Consider the following 8373-nt stretch of genomic DNA (forward strand, 5'->3'; position numbering starts at 1 on the left):
TAGTAGAACACTCCATTCCCAAATCCATGAGGCTAGAACTCATCAAAAAATTATAGAAATGTCTATTGGGAACCATTTTTCTTTGCAAAAAATATTAAAAACCCATGGAATCACATGGAAATTATTGAAAATGCCACATGTAAATGACCCAGTGTTTGAGAACTATTTTTTTTAGATTTTGCTTATTTTAACTAATATACACTAACATATAGTGTTATTGCATTGACAGAAATAAGTCAGTTTTTAAAAATGTTTTTTCATGGCTTCCACCATATACAGTTCTGATTTCTTTTAAATATCTATATTTTTACTTCTTCTTCTTTTCTTTTTTTACCATTTCAAATATCTGCCTAGGTATTGACTCTTATTCATAAGAGTACTGCCAATATTTATATCTTCCTCACAAATTTCATTAACTTCTTGGAACTAATGCATTGTTAGAGAGCTCACTACATTCTTTAATGTTCTCCTATTTAACTGCTGAAATTCACAGATTCTGATTTATGACCTTTTTAATTGATGGGAGGTTTTTATTATTACATGTTAACTAGATGAACAATAATGGAAATTCCGCTCAAGGTAAATGAAGGGCATAACCTGTACATTGCTGTGGCTGTGGTAAGACTGTCTCTGGGATCTCTGACTGCTGAGAGTATAACTCAAGTAAGTCCCCAGCTGCCAAGCTCTGAAACCCATCACCTCAGTTTGCGAGGGCCGCACCTTCCATTGTGCTCCAGCAGGTGACAGGGTGTGGCAGTGGTGCTAAGGCAGGCTTGCTTCTGGGAGACTTGGGGCTCCTCAGACAGCAGAGACTTCCGTTCAAGGGTTCCCAGAAGGCAATGATGAATCTTCCCTAGAACAGCAATTCCGTCTAGAATGTCTCCTTTTCCTTGTCGTTGCTCTTTGCCCCTTCCTCCTTCCCTCCTTCCTTCCCTCTCTTTCCCCCTTTCCTTCCCTCCCTTCCTTCTTTCCTTCTTCCCTCCCTCCCTCCCCCCTCCCTTCTTGCCTCCCTCCCTCCCTCCCTCCCTCCCTTCCTTCCTTCCTTCCTCTTTGTCTCTTTTCTCTATCCAGTGTCAAACCAAGCTTCTTCTAGCTCCCTCCTCTATATAAAGAAGAGATGGAAAGAAGGAAAAAGTTTTCCTCTTCTCCAGAAGGAAATAATGTTTAAATGAGTTGTGAATAGTTTAACAGTTCCAATTCAGGAGAGTGTTTGAAGTTTACATATAGTTTTGTTTTTTAGTTTAAAAGACTAAACCTCTCCTTTCCATCCAGGTCAGGCACTGGAATTGAACCATGGACCTAATGGTAGCAGATGCAGCTCTGTGCTGAAACCTCACCACTGCAGCTAGTTCATCCCAGGCTGGCCTCAGTCATCAAGTCTGGAGGAGAGATAGGGTCCTAAGGGCTCATCTCCAGCGTGCTCTCTCTCTCTCTCTCTCTCTCTCTCTCTCTCTCTCTCTCTCTCTCTCTCTCTCTCTCTCACACACACACACACACACACACACACACACACACACACACACGAATAACAAAATAACAAAAGAGGTGGCATTGACTAGCGGAAGTTTCCAAACTTGTATCTGTTGACAAAAACAAGGCCAGGAAATGCACTGTAGTGAAGCGTTTCCTCTCAAATTAGATTTGAATGTTATATCACATAATGAGCCTTCTGAAGTTCCAAGATTCCATCCAGTGATCTGACCTCATGAAATGGATCCTTAACCAGTCAAAAGAGCTAATTCATTATAGGGGGAAAACGATACTAAAAATACCTACAATTTCTTAGTCATTATAATTGTTTTGTGAAACTATAATTAATTTAGAAATAAATTTTTTAGTAAATATTAAATAAAACAGGTACTATACTTACAACAATGTGGAATAGTAGTGATTTGAAACAGAGCAATTTGTTTTATCTCAAACATAACTGTTAAGGATTACTTTATTCTAGCCGTCAAGATAAACAAAGCAATCAGATCTGAAAGAATTTTGTTTAAACTTTGTTGTGAAATATCAGATAATCTTTACCTGCTGCAACATATTGAGAATGGCTCTTTTATGTGTAGCACTAACTGCCAAACAAAATATATATAATATATATAATAAATTCAGATTACATACCATTAGAAATTGTTTATTTAAGTCTATCTGAGATAGTTAGCTAGCCTGCCTCTCTTGGTAGTCTAACCTACACAAACAGGATAAGTCACCCTCTTAAATTCAGCTACTTGATGAATGGCACTAGTGTTCTCAGTGCCTTAAATGGTACCTGACATACAGTTGATGCTTAGTAAACATTTGTAATGAATAAACCTATTTGTAAATTATCTTGCTCAAGTTAGGGCTTAAAATTGAAGTTATCAGTACTCACCAAAGTGGATGGATTTCATTTCTTCACAACACATGGAAGACATTTTAGAATGTATGTATAGTCCGATGCCACTTGTATTTCTGGTATATCAGTTGTTTAAGGTGTTTTTTATTGTTTTCTTCTAAATACTGAAAATGAACGTTCTACTTGTGGAAATCCCCTTGAGCTCACAGTGTTGTTATAAGTCTGAATTTATCGTGGTATTGAGGCTTTCCAAAGGCTATTTCTTTCAAAACCTCAAAGGAAACAATATTTTATGTAGTACATGCAGTCAGCTAAAAATTGAGATTTTTAGCTAAAAGGGACTAGAAGTAATTACCTGCTATTATATACTTCCATTGGTTTACCATTTTTATATCCCTGAAAATCATTTGACTGTAAACATAGGGAGAAAAAGTCTTACTGGCAATTAACACAGAGCACTAGTAAAAATCCCAGGATACCCCAGAGAGGAAGCAGGTGTGAGCAGAACTATTTTTCAGTGCCTTTCATATTATAGGCCAGGAAACAAAAAACAATGCTTAAATTTTCGTTCAAATTCACATCCACAAAATTTTCTCTGGGCCAACCAAATTCAATTATAACCAGCTTGAGTGATTCAAGGATTGAGCAGAGAAATGTCCTTGTTAAAAATAAATTTGTATATAACCTAGAGGACTTTTTCTAAGTTTAAGATGTTGGCTGCTTTATAGTTCTTGTCCCCACGGCAACAAGATGTGCTTGGTATAGCTAGATGATGAATGAATCAACAGCCTCCGTTCTGTATGCCTGGGGGTGGTTTCACCATGAACTCCTGGCTGATACACTCATGCTTTATCTGTTGTTCTTTCTACAAATCGGGGTCTTTGCAACAGGTTTTAAATTGCACTTGAGGACGTCTGGAGATATTTATATTTAACCTCTACCACTCCACTTGCCTAGCTGGGTAATTTGCTGGTTCTTCATTTTGCTTTCCTTGTCTAATCTATAGCCCTCATTTTTTTTTCCCCTCAGGTGAAAAGCAGGGGGGCAGGGAGACAGACTCTGCAACTCCTCGACCAGGATCCACCCAGCAAGCCCCCTATAGGGCAATTCTCTGCCCTTCTGGGGCTGTTGCTCCATTACTCAGTCAACCAAGCTATTTCAGCACCTATAGTGAAGTCATGGAATCATCCTTAGCTCCTGGGGCCAACTTGCTTCAACCAAGCCATGGCTGTGGGAGGGGAAGAGAGAGACAGAGAGTGAGAAAAGGGAGGGGGGGGGGTAGAGAAACAGATGGTCACTCTTCCTGTGTGCCCTGATCAGCAGTTGAACCCGGGACATCCACATGGTGGACTGACTCTCTACCACTGAGCCAACTCCCCAGGGCAGCACTCATTTTTTTAAAAACCCTTTCATACATGGATAATTTGTTCTTCTGATATAAATTTTTGGTTTCTAGGATCATTATCAAATGCAATGTTCAGTCACTCCAACTACATTTTTAAGATCCACAGGGACAGTTCTATTTCTTCTAAGCCACCAACATATTAGGACAATGCTTAGCACAAAATAGCCCACAACATATAATACATTGTCTGGTGGGCAAATGTCTCACTTCAGGGCCCCTTCTCTGTAATATGTAGGTGTGCAGATCAATTGTCCTCACTTTGCCTAGCAGAGGTTTGGTGATAAACACATGTCTTCAATTGAGTGGGTTATTGTAGATGATTTTATTGTACTATCTGTGCTCATCACGGTTCACAGGTGATGTTGATTGAAGTTGTCCCCAGATGGGTTGCAGTATCTATTCTTGGCTCAATTCTCCCAGCTATACCGTACAGGGAGACCATCACCACCACCAGGCTGAACCAGTTCATGCTGCAGGGAAGCTGAGACTGCACCCACATAGCAAACTTTCTCAAGAACTTAATTGCCTTATTGTATTATGCTTCTCTGTTTATCTTATATAATACAAAAGGGCACTGCCTGAGCTGCTGAATTAAGAAATGGTTCAAAATGTCAGTCTTCAAGGGCATGCAAACACACTGCTGTTTTTTTCTTTGGTCAAGGATAAGGATTTCAACTGCAAAAATTCTCAAAACACTTTTATTTCCTCATAAATAGCCATCCCGTTGATCACCTCTTCTTTTCAAAAGCATAATGGAAATATTTCTTAGTTTTTTTCTTCCTAGCATGTCCTCTGCTACCCATCCTTGAAGCGCTCCACTTTCTTGGTTCATAAAAATGTTGACATGGCTTCCCACGCATTAAGTTTAGAGCTTGTTGAAATGAGAACAAATGAAGTACAAGAAAGTATTTGAGAGCTTGGTACTTTAAAAACATATATAGATTTTCTAAATAAGAATCTTTTGAATATGTGAAACATTCCTATTTAAAATCTTGGTAAAAGCTGAAGACTCCTTATACTTCTACTTATTAAGTTAGCAATTACTGATTCTTTTACTACTCTAGGCTATCACTAGACTTTTGACGGTTTAATGAATGAAACTGTGATTTTTAAAATTTCTCCCAAACAGAGGATGACTTCTTCCCATGGATGAATACATTATTTCTCTTGTACATTTGAATTAAGTCTTCTGGTATTGAACATTGTGGCTTATTTCTTCTAGTACTATGTGCCCCTCGTAGGGTATAAACAAGGCACTGGGGATTTAAGTCCTTCAAAACACAAGGTAGCCTCTTCCCATACAGGGGCACTAACTAACTGTCCTGTCCTATGGAATTAAATGAGTCCATAGGGCACTTTTCCTGACATGCAATGAAATCACGAATCCCTAAGCACCTAATTTATGTTCCAGAAGTAATCTTAGACTTTAGAAAAATACAAACCAATGTAAGATTAACGAGGCAATACAACCATGTATTTGCAGAAAAAGAGAGTAAGAGGGGGTGGTAGGGAAGACAAATAGGACTTGACTCTTTAAACTAGAATTTTCATACTCCCACACCCACCTAGACAAAATGCCTTAGAATATTCATGTTCTCTTAGGATTTTTGCTTTTAAAGCAAAACTAATAGTCTTAAGCAATACAATATGCATAAAGTAGCGTAGCCCTGATTCTAAGATCTGATTTTCAAATAGCTTTCTCAGTTCTTTTGTAGGTAGCGGCCAAGAGTAAAAAACTACCCTCCTCTTGTGTTAGACAATACCACAGAGTATTTCTAACTTCAGCTTTAGCTTTTGTCTACTTGCTAGACCTACTTAAATTTTCTAACACATTTAATGAGCTCCAAAAATAAATGTATATTATAGAGAAAACTGAAGTACACTTACTGGTTACAGAGAAATGACACAGAGAGGGCATTTATGCAGTATGTGACCTAAATAACCCAAAGCAGATTTAATTTAATATGGGAGCCAGGGATTACATTGGCGCTGTTATCTGGGTCTACCAGTAACTAACAGAATCTTTTAAGGGTGGAACATTCTTGAATCATCTATGTCCTAACAAAAATTGAGTACTTTGTGAGGACAGAGGTCAATTCATTCTCATTCTCATATTTAACACAGAGTTTAAAAAACTTTTTTTTTGAAATCAAATGAAGTTCCCTTAAAATCCTATAGCTGATTCTGAAGTAAAAAGAAATCTGCATTTCTAACAGTGCTCAAAATAACAGAAAGGAAAAAAATGTTCCCAATGATGGCACTTCACTGCGCAGAGTTAACACGCAGGCTTAGATGTAGCTGGAAAGACATCACACAGAAGCTTTGATTTTTACCATTACAGATTCATTCTTTAGAAATTCAAGTAATGCTGGTGAGGAAACTCACAGACCTGCCAAGACTCTAGTGCTAATGGGTTCTTCCAGATGATTTTTGGCAGATGACACAAGGTAGCAGGAGAGAAAGAATAACATGGAAGATATGTGGAAAGGGAGAGATGGGTCGGAAACGGGCCAGAAAGGAGATGCCTGTGATCGTTTTATAATAAAAATGCTTGCCTGGGGCCACGTACCACTGCTCCTCAGGCCCACGCCCACGTCCACGCCCACCGCCTCCCGCTGAGATCCTAGGATGGCCCTGAACCTGGGGAGGAGAGCACTGAAGAGGGAAAGGAAAGCAAAAAAAAAAAGAAAGACTGATAATATTTTTTTCTGAAGTTTAACATGGTTAATGTCTGTGGTGGATGTATATATATAATTTGAGACAGCAGTTGATAAGCATAAGATTAATTGTAGCAAGATAACAACTTAGAAAGGAGAAAGCTGTGATTCTGAAGAACTTAATGCATTATTTATAATGAGTTATATTTCTGAGAAACAGAGACATTTGAGGATTCAACCTGTACAATATTGTTCTCCTATAATGATGGACACTGGGGATAGGGTCCCGAGGGGAGTCTCAGTCCATTCACATTAATTGGAAACGTTCGATTATTTCTGAAAAGCCTCCAATTGGGCATCCACCAGCGTTCTTTTTTTTTTTTTTTTTTTTTTTTTTTTTTACTTTAAACAAGTTTCTATGATGTTGAGGATATAATGTGTACTGAAGAATTTATTTCTTGCAGATTTATTTTTGCAGTGCGAGGAATAAGACTTCTGATGACAATTCAGCTTTCGAAGAGATGAATCCTTGAATGATAAGTCCAGGCATAAAGTTTTTAAGAGATGTGATAGAGGGTCGGCAGGAGGGACAGTCTATGGAGGTGAGATCTAGAATCGTAGTATCAACTGCATTTCCAGTCCAGAGGAAAGAACCTAGTCGTGACTTGGAGGAATACATAGAGTCAAAACATATTAGACCCTTTCTTCTTCTCTCTTTCTCTTTTCTTAAAAAAAAAAACAAAAAAAGAAAAGCAAAAAACTCTTTTCTTCTTTCAGTTATTTCTTCTTTCTTTTTGACAGAACTATGCCTCAAATCTCCGACCATGCACTGTAAGAGTTCAAGCAGTGAGGAGGGCGTGGAAACACAGTCTAATCCTGGGACGCATACCGGTCACTGCAGCAATGTACCTGGTGCACCCTCATTTGAAAATCTGTCTCAGAGTAAAAAAAAAACAAAACAACTGTCTAGTTTTGATTTCACATGAAAATTTACATTGGTGGTTTCATATCATAGGCCCATTGACTATATCATGAGTCAATCTTTACAAACACAGTGACTCAACAGAGCAGGGTTACAAAACCGTAGTCTAAGCCCTGGCCGGTTGGCTCAGCGGTAGAGCGTTGGCCTAGCGTGCGGAGGACCCGGGTTCGATTCCCGGCCAGGGCACACAGGAGAAGCGCCCATTTGCTTCTCCACCCCTCCGCCGCGCTTTCCTCTCTGTCTCTCTCTTCCCCTCCCGCAGCCAAGGCTCCACTGGAGCAAAGATGGCCCGGGCGCTGGGGATGGCTCTGTGGCCTCTGCCTCAGGCGCTAGAGTGGCTCTGGTCGCAACATGGCGACGCCCAGGATGGGCAGAGCATCGCCCCCTGGTGGGCAGAGCGTTGCCCCATGGTGGGCGTGCCGGGTGGATCCCGGCCGGGCGCATGCGGGAGTCTGACTGTCTTTCCCCGTTTCCAGCTTCAGAAAAATGAAAAAACAAACAAACAAACAAAAAAACAAAAAAAAAAACAAAACCGTAGTCCAAATGCTGATATTAATTGCAGGCCACTGATGCTGTTAAAAAAGGAACTTTTGCTAACCAAGTAACAAAATATTCTCAATTATTTTTCTGTTCTATTGTATAGTTCCTGACACCTTGAGCAACCATGTTCTTTATTTTTTTTATTTTTTTATTTTTATTTATTCATTTTTTCATGTTTCCAAAGCTGGAAACGGGGAGGCAGTCAGACAGACTCCTGCATGCGCCCAACCAGGATCCACCAGGCATGCCCACCAGGGGGCGATGCTCTGCTCATCTGGGGCGTTGCTCTGTTGCATCCAGAGCCATTCTAGCACCTGAGGCAGAGGCCACAGAGCCATCCTCAGTGCCAGGGCCATCTTTGCTCCAATGGAACCTTGGCTGCTGGAAGGGAAGAGAGAGACAGAGAGGAAGGAGAGGGGGAGGGGTGGAGAAGCAGATGGGCGCTTCACTTGTG

This window comes from Saccopteryx leptura, chromosome 5 (genome assembly GCF_036850995.1).
Source record: "Saccopteryx leptura isolate mSacLep1 chromosome 5, mSacLep1_pri_phased_curated, whole genome shotgun sequence".
Taxonomy (NCBI): Eukaryota; Metazoa; Chordata; class Mammalia; order Chiroptera; family Emballonuridae; genus Saccopteryx; species Saccopteryx leptura.